Here is a 15475-nt window from a genome sequence, read left to right as displayed (position 1 = left end):
GGTGATATGATTATTACTGTCAGACGTCTCTTACACTCCCTGTGTATAGAACCCTTGTCCAGTAAGACCAATGATTATTTTGATAAGCAGCTGGTCTCGGCCAATATTAGTTTGTGGGAAACTTTCTTGGATGCAGCAAGTCTTCTCTACAAGGCTCATTAAATTGCATTTTGCTACATTTACTTCACGTGAGCAGTTTCCCTCATATGGATTGACTGTTTATGCTCATTTCTCAGCTGTGTTTATTGGTTAAGTTTCATAGCCTTAATCACAAATGCATAACATCCCTAACCAATACAGAGCATCCACCATTTCTAATAACATATGGTCTGACCACTCGATAGTTTGGATGCCATGGCTCATTAATTCTCCACAGGAGTAATAAGCATTTGGTATCGTCTTGTATTTTAAGCCAATTTATTGTTCCAAAGGGACAAGAAAAAAGGACCTGTTATAATCTGTGTGTAAACCACCCCTTGCTTAGTTTTTCCAGATCTGTGCTGCTGTGTGACAATGAAATTAGAGCCACAGGACTTTTGTCTTGGTTAAATAAATGTCACTCCCAATTGATTGAAAGCCTCCAGAGGCAGGACTCTGGTTAATCTCTAATGTCATTCTGATGTGGTTCTTTCCCTCATCCTATTTTGGAGAAGCCCCATCCTTAGCATGAAGACACAACAAAGAAAGAATTGTAAATTTAACTACAGGTAAATTAATTGCTGCACCACACCAAAAGCTTGGGAAACTCTCAGTGTTTGAAATAAAAAACTCAGAATGGTTGAACCTGAACTAATGAGTCTCATCAAAATCCTAGAGATACGGAAGGAAGATTTTTAATGGAGAGGAGCACTGACTGCATTAGTGGACAAGGGAAGGACTATAAATGTTACCTTTCCGGACTTCTGAAAAGCCTTTGATAGTCTTACACTTGTCTTTTATCTGTTCAGTGAGGTTTGAACTAATTTCCAGAATTCTAAGACATGACTTTTGAAAGAAGTTTTCACAGAACTGGATACACATTATGCCCTTTGCTCCCACAAAGAACTGCAGAGCTGGAAACATTCGGGGAATGGCTTTAAACTGCGAGAGGATAGGTTTAGGTTAGAGAAGAAAAATGAGGAAGAAATTCTTCCCTGTGAGGGTGGTAAGGCCCTGGCACAGGCTGCCCAGAGAAGCTGTGAATGCCCCATCCCTGGAAGTGTCCAAGGCCAGGTTGGACAGGGCTTAGAGCAACCTGGGATAGAGGAAGTTACCCCTGTCCATGGCAGGGGGATTAGAATGAAATGGACTCTAAGGTCCCTTCCAACCCAAACCATTGTGTGGTTCTATGATATCAGTATTCTAATCAGGCTTCTGGAAGGAATCTGTTGATTCTGGCAAATTTGAGGAGGCATTTCATGGCACAGCAATTATTACACAGCCAACAAGGTGTAAGAGGGAGGGTTACGTCCTCTTGTGAAACTTTACTGACTGAGACTGGACAGCCAACCTGTTCCACTGGCAGTGGGATGGGTGAAAGCCATCAGCCGAGCTGTTCAATACTTGGGGCTATTTGGCTGGTTCATTGTCGATTTTGTGCAGTTGCTTCTCATCCTCCAAGGACACCTCACACCATAAATCCAGCAGTGCAGCCTCCTTTGCAAATGCTTTCATGTGGCAAAGTTGATTCAGGCACAGACCAAGAGGATAAGACATTATATGGGCTGTAGGCCACGCTTCCAGGTCAGCCCACAAGATTTGCAGGACTGCAGCCAACTTATCCTTAAAGAGAATACTATTTTTTGGGTTTCCTAAATTAATTCCTGAAATGTAAGGTACCAATAGAAGTGTGATGATGGAGAATGACGTCTGGTGGCTCCAGTCCACTGCAGTCCTTAATTGACTCTAGTCTGAGTCTTTCTCTGCTGGCTTTTTTTTTGTTAAAATACCTACTTGTGCTGCCCCTGTTGGGAGCAGCAGTGAGATCAAACATTCAGTGTTAAAACAAGTTACTCACAACCGCCAGAAGTTTAACCCTGATGAGGGTGAGGTTGCCTAGGAAGGGAGATAATGGGTGGTAACAGGTTCATAATGATGCTTAGAACTCTTCTGTCCCCAGTGTAACTTCAATATTTCTTTCAAGTCCTTCATAGGAATTCCTAGGCACAGGCAATGGGCAGAGTTGTTGACCATAGACCTCCCAGTTATGGAGGTATGATATCTTCCCTTTTTTCCCCCCTAACTTGTGAGGAAAGAGCTGGTAAATTGAAGTATATATGTTCTTCAGCCTTCTACTGTCATTGCTGACCAGAATGAAAAACATCCAAATGACAGAAAATCAGAACTGAGAGGAACAAAAGACAAGGAGGGTTAATTTTTACTTCAAAAGCTCTCATCTAGGCCTAATTAACACTTTTGAAAAAGTCATTTCTCTATCTTGACAACAGTTAAAAGCCCTTGTCTGAAAGACAACTTTGTTCACTTAATCTGTCACAAGTTCTGTTCCATCTGGCCTTAAAAAGAGCTGTTGTCTTCCCTTGAGAGTTGTGAGTATGGTGAGATGTTTGTCACTGTCTCTGTGCTGCAGGACTTGAGGGAGTGCCTGAGTCCCCTCTCAGCTCTTTACCTGCACGATATTCCACACCAGAGCAACATCCCAAACCTCTCATTTCCCCTCTCATGGCAAGTGTGCACTAGAAAAGCAACTTGGGAATATGGTTGAAGGACATGAGATGTTGCATCCAAGCCTTGAGCCCACTGTGTCCCATTTCTGCTATTAAATGATGGATGAGAATAGAATCATGAAATTATGGAATCATGGAAAGGTTTGGGTTGGAAGGCACCTTAAAGCTCATCTCATTCTAATCCCCTGTCATGAACAGGGACACCTTCCACTATCCCAGGTTGTTCCAAGCCCTGTCCAACCTGGCCTTGAACATTTCCTAGGGTGGGGCAGCCACAGCTTCTCTGGGCAGCCTGTGCCAGGGCCTTACCACCCTCACAGGGAAGAATTTCTTCCCAATATCCCATCTAATATAAACCCTGGACAGGCTGACAGACATGGACCTGCTTGTAGCATGACCTCTCAGTCTTGTCAAAGGGATGCTGGATGTCCTGTCTGTTGGACATGGTGCCTGTGAGGTCCTGGTTCCAGACCATAAAGGGGCACTGTTTGGACACTGTCATTGGCCCCAACCAAGAGCAGGCAAGGTGAGTTCTAGCAGTGCAATGAAGAGATGATTGCACTCCCAGGTGCCTTTCGGATGGCTGCTACCCTCAGGATACCAGTCTGTGCAGTCTGTGGTGGGATATACCCACCCTGTGTTCTCTGTATTGCCCTGAGGGCTAATAAAAATCAAAGCAAATAACTTCTGTGGAAAATCCTACTTGAGGAAAAGGAACTTTTCCTTTTTAGTGCATAATTTCTAGGGGCTGTGCTGGAGATAAAGCAGAGGAGGCAATTTTCAGGGAAAGTGTGCTCAGTGCTCTGAGTTTGGATGCCTGAGAAATGGGTTGGTTTTGGCCTCAATAACTGGAAAAGTCAATATAGCCCTTGAAAACCCTAGCAACAGGCCCACCTCCCAAGTATTCTGCAGTTTTCAAATATAGAATGAGTGGCTGTGGTAAAACACCTGCACGGTGATCTCGAACAGGCTTAGATGGTATTCCACAAAGAAGAGAGAAAAGGGGGCAAACTGTTATTGTTTTGTAACAAAATACTAAGATAAGTAAGAAAAGCTAACGTTAAAGCTCTGAGAAGATACTCTGGTACTTCAAATTCTTACACACATTGGCATAACTCTACTCTCTCTAGAGTACCATTGTATCACTTTAGAGCTTGTTGATTTCCGAAATGTGTGTTTCCAGATATTAATGCACTTTGATTAGGCTGCCAGTTCTTTTTCAAATGCTGCATAGTGAACCAGAGTGTGGAAATGGTTACTTTTCTACACTAAAGGTTTTTCATGGTGGCCATATATTTTGAATCCCCATAATATTTGACCCATCTTCTTGGCCAATGACAAATTGCAGAATGTGTGTTGCTCATTCACATGGACATTAAAGCCTTTCAAAATATCTCTCTGACTATATTCAACTCTATCTCAAAAACTTCCTGTGGCAGGGAATTCCTTAGGGCAATTATATGCTTTAAACAGAAGTATTTCTTTGCATCCATTTTGACTTTGTTGCCTGTGAAATGGACCCAGCAAACTCCTCTGGTTCTTGCTTTATGGGGTTGGATGCAAAGAAACTTCTGGATGGTTTTTCCACAAGCCAGTCATTATTTTGTATTCCAGCATTATTTATATATAAATATAAACACAAAAAAGAAACACACAACACAACAACAACAACCCGCTTATATAAACAGGAAAAATCTAAAAGTTTTCCCAGAACCTTTCCAGTCACTTACATGCAAGGAAGAAAGAAAACCCCAGAAAATTACCTCAAAAAGTTATGTGCACCAAGTATACACAGTAAATGGACAAAAATCTGATGGTTTTCCCCTCTTTTTTCTTCCCCTTTCAGCTGGAAGTGTATTTGTCTGGGTATCTTACCCTTACACAGAGAGAACTGGCCCACAGGTCTCTCTTGCCCTCTGTGGGTCTCTCCCAAGCCCTGCCACCACCAACAGTGTGGTTGCTGTTGGAGTAACAAGCTTAGGGAGAACTCCAGTAGCCCAGCTCTGCAATGGTATTTTCATGTCAAGATGGTCAAAGAGGTTAATAAATTGCTCAGCAGCGGAGTCACAAACAGCTGACAACCTCCACCTCTCAGCCTGCTCTGTAGTCCTGGTTGCTAATTGTGATTAGCAACTGTGTGATGAATTTTACTTCTATAGGTACTGTAGAAGTCAGTAGGTGGGTGAGAAAGGAAGAGCTGGATGGGTGGGAGATGGACCAGGAAGTGGATGGGAAAAGACCTGTGTGAAATGAGTCCTGCTTTACATTTACTAAATCTTTTAGCTTTAGTCCAGACCACAGAGACTCCTTAAAGGAAATGCTGGAAATCTACTAGGAAATAAAAATGATGAAGCAGGAACATCTGACTTCCTCATCAAGAAACATATAATCACATCCCTCCACGGGGCCTCTCTGGAAGATCCATGAAGTTGTGCTGGAGAGGACTGGCCTGTTGTGCCAAACAGAAACAGTAAACACACAATTATAGAATTAGAATGGACTGGGGTTTAGTAAAGGACTACTGTCTCCCAATTCACCTTTCATGAATGAAAGTGTCTATCATCCCAAATCAGGGATTTCAAAAGGCTTAGCAACTGGGAAGTCTTTATCACAGTCTCTTCCAAGCTGGTCCCAAAAGTTTTGTGTTTGAAAATCAGAGCCTTTACAGAAAAAAAAGTATTTTTAGCCTCATTCAGTAGCTCAGCTGAACAAGAACTCATCGGTTCTCTGAAGACCTCAGAGCTTCAGGATCAGCCTTGTGTCAACCCTTGGGAGGCAGAAGCCTCCCAAAGGCCCCCATGCCATACTTGCATCAGCATATATGTGTTTAATCAGGCTCTTGACAGGTAAAGACTGTGAAAAGAGGACAGTTTGTTCTCCCAAACTTTTTGCTCTCTAAGCCCCCTGTTTATTTTGGAGGTGAATGAATAACATTGTGCTGGGAAAGGAAATTAAAAAAGCAGGGTTGTAATTTACAGTAGAGAAAAGAACAGATTTAGGGTCCTGGTTTTTTCCTCCTCCTTCTCCCTCCTCCTTTCCCCTTCTATTCACTGCTCTGGTTCCAAACATCCAAACGTGCTACAGCTGAAAAAGAGGACCTCAAGCTTTCCTTACTGCTGGCAACAAGAAGTGAGTTGCCATTGCCAGTCTCTGTATTCTTGCCAAGAGAACAAACTGCTTCAAGGCAAAATAAAAAAAAAAAAAAAAAAATAAAAAAAAAAAAAAAAAAAAAAAAGGAGGTTTATCAAAACCAAATGCCACTGGAAATCCTAACGCTGCGAAGCCTGATTCAAGATGTACATTGAAACCTATCCCCAGCCATCTAAGGAAAAAGAAGAAAATGGGTTCTTTAATAGAATATTTAAAGTATAACAATTGCTTTGGAGTGAGGAATTCTACTCTCTCTGGTTCTTATAAAAGCTCTAAATTTTTTTTTCTTCATCTCTAAGTAAACTCCCAGCAGTTTTCTTTGAAAGTGGATCCTAGGCAGGCACCTCTTTTCCAAAGAGCTCAACATTGTTCTAATGAGATGTGATAGGTGGTTTGGAGTAGGAGCTGGTCCAAGGAGCGGAGGTATCGCTTTATTGTGTGTTTGTTTTTCTTTTAAAATTCAGTGATCTGGCTACTCTTCATTTTCACTTTAATGCTTCTTATTATTTTGTTTCTAACCTGTCCCTTGGATCCAAATCAGATCCAGTCTCCTTCCTCCTTCCAAGCATTCACTGCAGAATGGAAAGGGGAGAAATTCAAGGCTTTTTATTTTTAGACTAGTCACAGTTTTGGAGACCAGGGGGAATGGGCCATTCAGACCATCTATTTAGATTGCTGGACACCACAGACCATAGAATTTCGTACAGTGATTTGTCCATTTTGTATGGGAACTGGAAAACACTTTCTGGGAAACCACCCAAGCATCCAATCCTGCAGGAGCCATCCCAACCTTGGACATACAGACCTAATTGGGTGAGTCTCACCCCTACAAGTTGTGCTGAGTTTTTGCCTAGAACACTTTCGAGTCCGAATTCAAGGTATTCCAGCTTGCCATAGCTTTAGAAGATATTCTGTGATGTGCTGTGTTTGTCCCGAGTAGTACAGACCATGGTTGGGACTGTGACTCCTAAATTTCATTTGAGAAGACATCTGAGCTGGCTTGTTATCTTAAGAATCCACAAATGTCAGCTGAGAGGCAGGTGGCATTGGCACACAGGGACACAGCAATCATCAGCAGATGCTACCTTTGAGCTGAGACCAGAGTCTGCAGCCAGACCAGCTGACAGAAATATCCCAAACCGTGCAGAGAGGCAGAAACTGCAGAGTCAGGCTCTAGTTTCAGAGGAGAAACAGGGGGATTCCTAGTGCTTCTCTACATGAAAGCCTTTCCCACCTTACTCCTGCCTGTAGGGAGGAGTGTGTGATTGTAACCCAGCCTCAACAAACAGCACCATTTCCCATCAGGAATCACAGCTGGGAAAAGGCAGCTGAAAGAAGCAAAGCAGCAGAGAGTCATTTCCCAGGCTGGCTGGGAGCTCAGAAGCCATTGCCCATGTCACATCTCAGAGCTCAGGGCAACAGGCTGAACCTGCTGGGTGAATCTCAGAGGGCTTCCCAACACTGGCTACAGGCATGGAGGTCTAACAGAGGACACACGGCTAAAGTCCGGGGTGAGACAGGCCAGCTTCACCATGCAGACACAGTTTAAATGCCTCCCCAGTTTCCCCACAGCCAGAGTAAGCAGCTTCACTATCAGATCAATTTTTTAGATCCTGAATGATTTTTTTAATTTTTTTCTGAATCTTTCCTATTTACTCCATGTCTTCCTTGAAGTTCCCCAGTTCTGCAAGGCAGCAACAGCCCCTCTGATGCAAATACAGATGCAAGGCCATCTCCTACATATTATTTTCCTGCTTATTGCTGAGAATTTTCCTGATGGGTGCAGGCACATTGTTTTTCTGTGGCACTTCAATCGATCTCCACTATCCACACTGCACCTTTGATGTGTGGATGTGCTCATTCTTCCATTATCCCATTGAGGTTAACTGAGTACCAAATCACCTGTTTCAAAACCTTTTTGATTGGTGCTGAAGTCTAATTTACTCCAACCCTTCACCATACAAGTGAGTGTCTCCAGAGATTGCTCTGCACATGTCGTGACAGAAACACAACGAAGCAATCACGGTGCTTTCCTCCACCACCCAACCTCATGGCTCTGGTGGAGACAATGCAGTTGAGACCCAGAGAGGAGAGTGCCAGAGGAAATAAGAGGTTCTGGGTACAATCTCGGGGCCTCGTACGTCGACGTGAGTTCCAAGTTTTGCTTCCTCTGTAATTGTTGCCCTGATGTTTGTATATTCACTTATTAAATCTGTGTCACATAATAAAATGTGCTATAAATTAAAGGCAGAGTAGGCGCTTTTTCATCTGCTCTCTGCTCCGTGTCAGCATCAGGATGTTGCATTATGGACCCTTTCCTGGTTCACCAAGCCTCTTGCTCCATTATGTCAAAAGCGAAATTGGTGAAACACTCCCTTGTTATTAACTGTTAATGTATGATTTTTTAGAAAAAAAATGTTTTTAACATACAATGCCCTGAAATTGAAATCGGAGCTGCAGCACATTAGCAGCTGTTAACACATCTCCCTGAGCTTGTCCACCAGGCATGGAGCACCATTCCTTCTGCTCCACAGCTGAGCCGCCCGGCTCTGTTTCAAATGAAAGCACAGCTCAACTTCAAAGTGGGCATCCAGAGCAAAGCTTCCTCGGCATCAGAGGTGTGGACAGGCCCTCACCAAGAGGCACGTCAGCCTCGACATCCAGATCCCAGTGAGGTTTGCCTAGGAGCTGATCAGGATTTGCATGAAAGTAAGAAATCAAGGGAAGGTCTTGCCAGGATTTATGTGCTGGATTTGAGCATTATATGTTGACTTAGCACAGATTCCACCCTTAGGTCTTGACTGGTTTTCCCCAGATTTATGGAGATAGAACCTGAGGGAAGGACATGAAGCTTTGTCAGGGAAGGTTTAGGTTGGAAATTAGGAAAGGATCCTTCACCCAGAGGGTAATTGGGCACTGAACAGGCTCCCCAGGACAGTGGTCACAGCCCCAAACTTGCCAAGGTTCAAAAACTGTTTGGACAATGCTCCCGGCGCACAGGGTGGGATTCTTGGGGCCATCCTGTGCAGGGCCAGGAGTTGGACTCAATGATCCTTGTGAATCCCATCCAAGTCAGGATATTCTGTGATTCTGTGATTCTATGACCAACACAAACATTGCCCATGTCTGTGGGCGCTCCAGGGAGGTGGTGTAGAAGGCTGGCTGTCTTGGGTGGCACCTTGGGATGCGGGCTGTCTCCTCAGGAGCTTCCATAATGAAGGCAATTGTTGGTATTTGAATGTTCCTATATCCCCACTAGAATCTCTACAGTGTTTGAACAGGGTGCCAGCAGCAGAATTTCTTCAGGAGTTGGATAAAATTGACATCTACCTTTAAGGAACTCAGCAGAAAATGGAAATAAATATTAGGATATTCTTGGTGGCATCTCAATAAAGATTTTTTATATGCTTAGACTACATGTCTTGCCTGGATCCAAATTCAGATCTGAGTTCTGATCAGACTGTGGAAGTCCTAAATCCACACTGCAATAGATCCCTGCCTGGGTTGTGAAACCCTCGAGCCCTTGGGAAAGTTGACTTTCTTCTCATATTCAGTTTAAAGCAGAGGTGCATTACAGCTGAGAGGGGCTTGGGAAGCTGCTGCTACTGATTCTTGGCTGCTGTCCCTCAGTTGATATCAAGATCCAGTCATGGTGGGGAGAGAAAAAGAAATGATCTTTCCACTTTGACCCGTTCCCGGGGCCCAGCTTTAGGTGATGGTGACACCAAGACTAAGAAACACAGGGAAGGAAGTTGAGGATTTCACTTTTCCTCATCTTTCACACCTCTGAGCTCTATTCCAGCAGCACAGCTGATACCAGAAGCCAAGACTGCAGGGAGGTATCACCACAAGGTGTGGGTCTGAGCTGGGCAGCTGGGACCTGTGCCTTACTGCACAGGAAAGGCCAGTAAATTCGTTAATAACTTAATAGATTCACAGTGAAATTTGATATATGGAAAAGCTGTGTCCATTCCACATCACCTCTGAAGAGGCAGTGATCAATACCATCCCTGGAGGACAGGGATGTCAGTGGAGGACAGCGTCATCCTTCTCTGCCTGGCCTTGAACACTTCCAGGGGTGGAGCATCCACAGCTTCTCTGGAAAGCCTGTTCCAGCATCTCACTGCCCTCCCAAAAAATAATTCCTCCCTAATATCCAAACTTGATTCTGATCTGAAAAGCCACCGAGCAACAAAGCGGTCACAGCGGTCACCTTTTCATTCAGCTTCAGTCTCCTGTCACATACACACACTGTGCAGAATGATTTTTCTCTTTTCCATCCCTGCAGATGTAGTTTTGGATCTGAGATGCAAGGAGTTGCCTCCTTTCCTGTAGCATTACTTTCAAAAGGGATCCTATAGAATAAATGATACCCTTATTTTCTATGTACCTTACGGCCATGGAATGAGACTTTCAGGGATGTGTCCAACTCATTAAACTCCAGTGGATTTGATTAGAAACAAGTGAAGGGAAAATTAATAATTATATTGACTGTGCAGGAAGTGAGAGGCAGCTTAATCTGCCTTAAATATGCTTGTTCTGCAAGCCTTGGAAGACTGGAAGCCAGTGGCTCTGAATATGTACAGGAGGAGGAATTCAGAAAATGCCATTTCCTATTAGCTTTTCAGTGTAAGAATCACAGCATGGGAGAAAAATATCTGCCTCTAAATCAGCAGAAAGAATTCCATTGGAGCTTAAAATGAATCCGAGCTGTGAATCTGGGATACTGGGTATGGAGGAAGAACAGGTTATGTAAGAATTTATATTAAAGCCTGTTAAATGTGTCTTCCATTGCCCAGACAGTAATCAGGAATGCATGGGTTTAAATTTGTGAAGGAAAATTCAGCAGGTACTGCTGTAATCAGGGTCTGGGTTTAAGCATCCCTGTATTTATGCACAGCACATGTGTGGTGTTTCCAGGTAAAGCTTAATAATATTTAAAAGAACAGGAGACAAAGCTGACCAGTGTGAGACTACTGTGAGTTAGAGACACTAGCAGAGATGCAGGGAAGCCAAAGGCCTTTTTTTCTGTTCCTTTTGGTGCATTATTCTTCAACCATAAAAAATAATAGGGAAATTCCTCCTCTCAGGGAATTTTTATGGAGAAATCCGAATGTGGTCTTGAAAGAAACTCCAAGTTTCAAAAAAAATAAAATAAAAAAAAAATGGGGAAACCTGAGAAGTTAAGGGCAGTAAATCAACAGGAGTTGATGATCTTCACCCAGGGGTATAGAAGGAAATGAAGTGTGAAATAGCAGAGATCTGAGTTTATGAAATAAGTTACCATTCCAGAAGCCACTGAAATCAAAGGAAAGACTCTCCATATTTGTCTGAAAACTGAATCAAACCTTCCCAGCTTAATTCAGAAAAACAATGAGTACTCACAGAAAGGTGTCCATCACCCCCTCAGGCCAGGTGTGGGAAGCACAGTGGGGTGAGGAGGACTGTGTTGAGCAGGATCAGCCAGACAAGGAGCAGTCCAGACGATATGGAAAGCTCCCTGTAATTAGAGAGCTCCAGCTCGGCCAGTGCAGTGCAGCTCCGCGGGAGCTGGCCCCGGAATATCGGGAATGACATGTGACACGGCGAGCACCACGCCAAATCCTACCACCCACACGGCTCCGTGGATGCTCCCAGGCTCTGGCCCATCCCAGTGGCACCGCCGTGCTCACAAGGCCACGGGCTCTCGCAGCTCGGCTGCACTCTGTAGCTTGCGAGATGGGGTAGATCTGAAAGCTGCTCTTTCTTCCCCAAAATCACCACTGGCTATCATTTGTCACAGCTAAGGACAACATCTCCTGCTGCTTGGCGAGAGGGCCTCTGCACAGGCGATGCCTTATGGACAACTTCAAGTTTCCAAAACAGCGTGAGTGCGGAGCACAGGCCAGAGCTCCCTTTGCAGACACCGGGAAGCAAACACTCCCAGCTGCCAAGGATTTTACTTTATTGTCATTTAAGTTGGCTCCTTCAGCACAAGTCGCTGGCGGTCTCACAGTAGCAGGAGTTGAGTAATAATAGTATTTCCAGTATGCTCACCTCCAAGCAATGCTTTAGACTGCTGGGAGAACAGGATGAGGACAGTTTGTATTGGCTGTTCCTTCTCTCTTTTTCATCAGACTGTGATTCAAACAAGCATCAAACTACAAACTCCATCACTCACATCCCCCCTGTGGATTTTCCATGTTGGCTCCTCAGCAAGTGGGACTAGATTGCCATTCATCAGCCCTCAGAGGTGCTGAGAGGGTCTTCACATCTTGGAAATTTTGAAACAAAGTCATCCACCAGCTTTTCAACAGTCCCATGACTTTGCTACACAGGGGCTGGGAACTGATGTATTTTTCCCTGAGAAGATTTCTACAGGGAGTTTGCAGAACCTAGACTCACCAGACTTCTCTCAGCTAAATACAGGACACTCCCTCTTCCTGAAATTTTCCTCATACTCAGAGATACACAAAACAAATCAAGGCAAGTGTCTGGAAACAGGATAACATTACAGAGTTCCAAAATCACCCCCAAAGTCATCAATGTACTGTTTAAAGCTACCTCTAAATGTACAGTTAACATAGCCCCTGACTGCAGAGATCAGTGCTCTTCTCCCTTTGCTTATTTGAGAATGCCAGGACATCTTCCCCCATCATGCTCTTCGTTAGCATTGGCCTCCACATTTCCAAAATACTTCTTTTTCTAATTTGGAGACAAAGTCATGCCATTGTAAAGCAAGAAGGTTTTATTACTTTTCTGGGAGCTAGGAGTCTTTACCTGGAATTAAATCAAGTTGTCTTGCATTTAATTTCCTAGACTGTTCTAAAAAGCAAAAGAGAAAATGAGGCATTTCTTATGGTAAATAATGCTTCAGTCAATACCTTACCCTGATTAGGCATCAATCCTCACAACTTGTTGAAGAGAACTTGGAGAGAAGGAAAGGACTTATCATTGCTGCCCCAGTTTTTTCTTTTGTGGTTGGAAATAGTTTTATGAGACAGTGGAATGAAAGATCAGTTATTGCCTTGTTAGTTTGATGATGGTTTTCTACCTCATAACAAAAAAGGGTAATGAAAATTTACACCACTAGACACAGTCTTGAAGTTTCCAGATTTTTTTTGACAAAATTAGTGAGCCTCTTTGATGAGAAAGAAACAGAGACTTCAGGCAGTCCATTGGGAATTAGGATGAAATCTTTACAGTGTTGTTTTGGGTCTGGCTGAGCAGCAGTTTGTTTTCCCACAGCAGCCCTCCCAGTGCTGTGCTTTGCATTGGGAGCTGGAAAGGTACTGAGAACACACCAGAGTTTTGGCTACTGCTGGGCAGGGCTGGCACAGCATCAGCTCTGTGTCCCCAGCATTCCTCCCACCAAGAGGCTGCGAGTGGACAAGATCCTGGGGGAACACAAACAGGCCAACAAACCCAAATTATCCAAAGGGCTATTCCATACCACAGGACATCAGCTCAGATATAAAAGCTTAGAAAAAGAGGAAAAGGGGGAATTTATTTACAGCGTTTGCCCCATGTGCTGAAGCCCTGCTTCTCAGGAAGTGTCTGAACATCGCTCACTGATGGGAAGTAGAGAATAAAATTACTGGGTTTTCTCCTTGCTTGTGCATGCTCAAAATTTTGCTTTTGCTTCAGTAAACTGCCTTATCTTGGCCTACGAGTCATTTTCCATCTTATTTTCTCTCCCTCATCCAGCTGGGGAGGGGAGTGGTAAGTGCAGTTTGGCAGGCCAATGTCCACCCACCCCAAGTGTGTTTCTGGATCTAGAGGAATTTGCCTCCCCCTGGTTCGTAATGAGAGTGGGGTGCAGCGTGCAGTTGGTAGTGTGATGTTTCCCACCTGGAGAGTGAGATACCTGGATCCACCTACAACCACAGTCTTCAGAGCTTGAGACCCACCCATCCCACCTCCCAGAACAAACCCCTGGCCTGCAGACTCTCATCTGCACCGTGCCACAGAGATGAGCCAGAGACAGAGCTCTCCCCTACGAGAGACAGCCCAAGACTTCATGCACTGGCTCTTTGGGCACTAAAGAGCAATTCAAATTCATCCAGAGAGTTTTCCAAGAGGGACAGCCCCCACATAGACCCACCAAGATCAAATACTCATAGAAAGCTTTCCAGGTAGGACAGCCCCTGGATAGACCCACCAGGAAGATTTCCCCAAAGCCAAGGTCTTCAGCATTACAGAGTCTGTAGCTGTAGGGCAGGGAGTGATGCCAAAATTTCCAGACAGTCTCTCCTGGAGCCAAGAGCCTGGAAGAGTAGATATAATCTGGGCTCAGCTCCCAGGTCCACAGCAGGGAGCCTGGAAGCTCAGAAAGCCTGGCCAGAGCCAGAGCTCTCCAAGCACGCTGGTTCCTTGCTGCAAGGCTGTGACTCAGAGCCTGAGCAGGGGGACGGTCTCTAAGGGTAGGGAAACATTCCAAATGACAGTTGTCCTCATCTGGATCTAGCTGGACCAGATCATGACTTAGGGAGCTGTGTGCCTGCAGGATGGTGACTGTTGTAGTAGCAGGGCTTCAAGCGGTCTCTTCTCTTAGCACTTTTTGGGACAAGAAAAATCTCTGTGTCAAAAAATCCCATTTCTGTTCAGAACCATCATGTTTCGGGAGTACTGCAAGCAAAAATTTATTAGAATTTCAAAATACATTTTGGTTTATGTCCAGCTTAGCCGGAAATCAAATTTAAAAGACAAATAAAGTTGGAATTGAAAAAGAGAAAAAAATCCCTAAAATTTTGAAACATTACCTTTTGCCAGAACAGTATCTGCTCTAGGCATTGATGGAAGGAATTGACTAATTTGAACAAAAACAGCTTTTTTCCTACATGTTTCTAAATGAACTGATATAGAAATCCAAAGACAGAAATGTGGGCTGGGTTCCTCACCAGTGTGTGAGACCAGTTCCACCGACTTCTGGCAGGATTTCCTCAAAGCAAGTTATTCAAGAATGAGTGCAAAACCCACCAGCTAAATTATTCACAACTACAGTCCCTGCTTTATTAGACTTTAAAAAAAAAAAAGATAAAAAGAATAATTTATTTTGACTAATCACAAATTCAAATCACATCTCTAGAAAATGATATGCAAACAGCTCTAGTCAGCTTAATAAGGTTTGGGAGGGAAGCCAGGCATTGATTTGGCCTCTTGCAGCTCTGATATCATGCTGGCCACAGTGCAATGGTTAGAGGAATCAGAGAAGTAGCAAGCTGGTGTTTTTAGAAATCCCTGCCAGTGGAGGCAGCTGCCTTTTGGACTGACACCTCCTGAAGTCTCACTCACACAGATGAGTGTGTATTCACTTGGTAAGTGGATGTGTTTGCACTCTCCCCACTTGCTGCATTGGCTTTGACATGTTGTGTGGACACAGTGCTCAGCAAGCTGCAAAAAGTGCCTTTCAGATAAGGTAAGTCCTTCCTGCTAAGCTCTGTATGGATTTGGAGACTCTTCCCTTCACTCAGCAAGGAGGGATTAATGGAAATGACTAATGCAAGGTGGAAAGGGCAGGCTTCCCTTCGTGTTTTTCTGTTTAGAAGCTTTTCCTTTCCACTCTTTGGCAGGTCTCCACCATAGTGAAAATTGTATATTTAGTGGAAATGCAGGCTCCACCAACAGAAAAGAAAGGAGATCTTGTGGGACAAACTTGTGGGACAAAACAATTCTAGGAGGCA

This window comes from Aphelocoma coerulescens, chromosome 3 (genome assembly GCF_041296385.1).
Source record: "Aphelocoma coerulescens isolate FSJ_1873_10779 chromosome 3, UR_Acoe_1.0, whole genome shotgun sequence".
NCBI lineage: Eukaryota > Metazoa > Chordata > Aves > Passeriformes > Corvidae > Aphelocoma > Aphelocoma coerulescens.
This window is presented reverse-complemented; position numbering follows the sequence as displayed.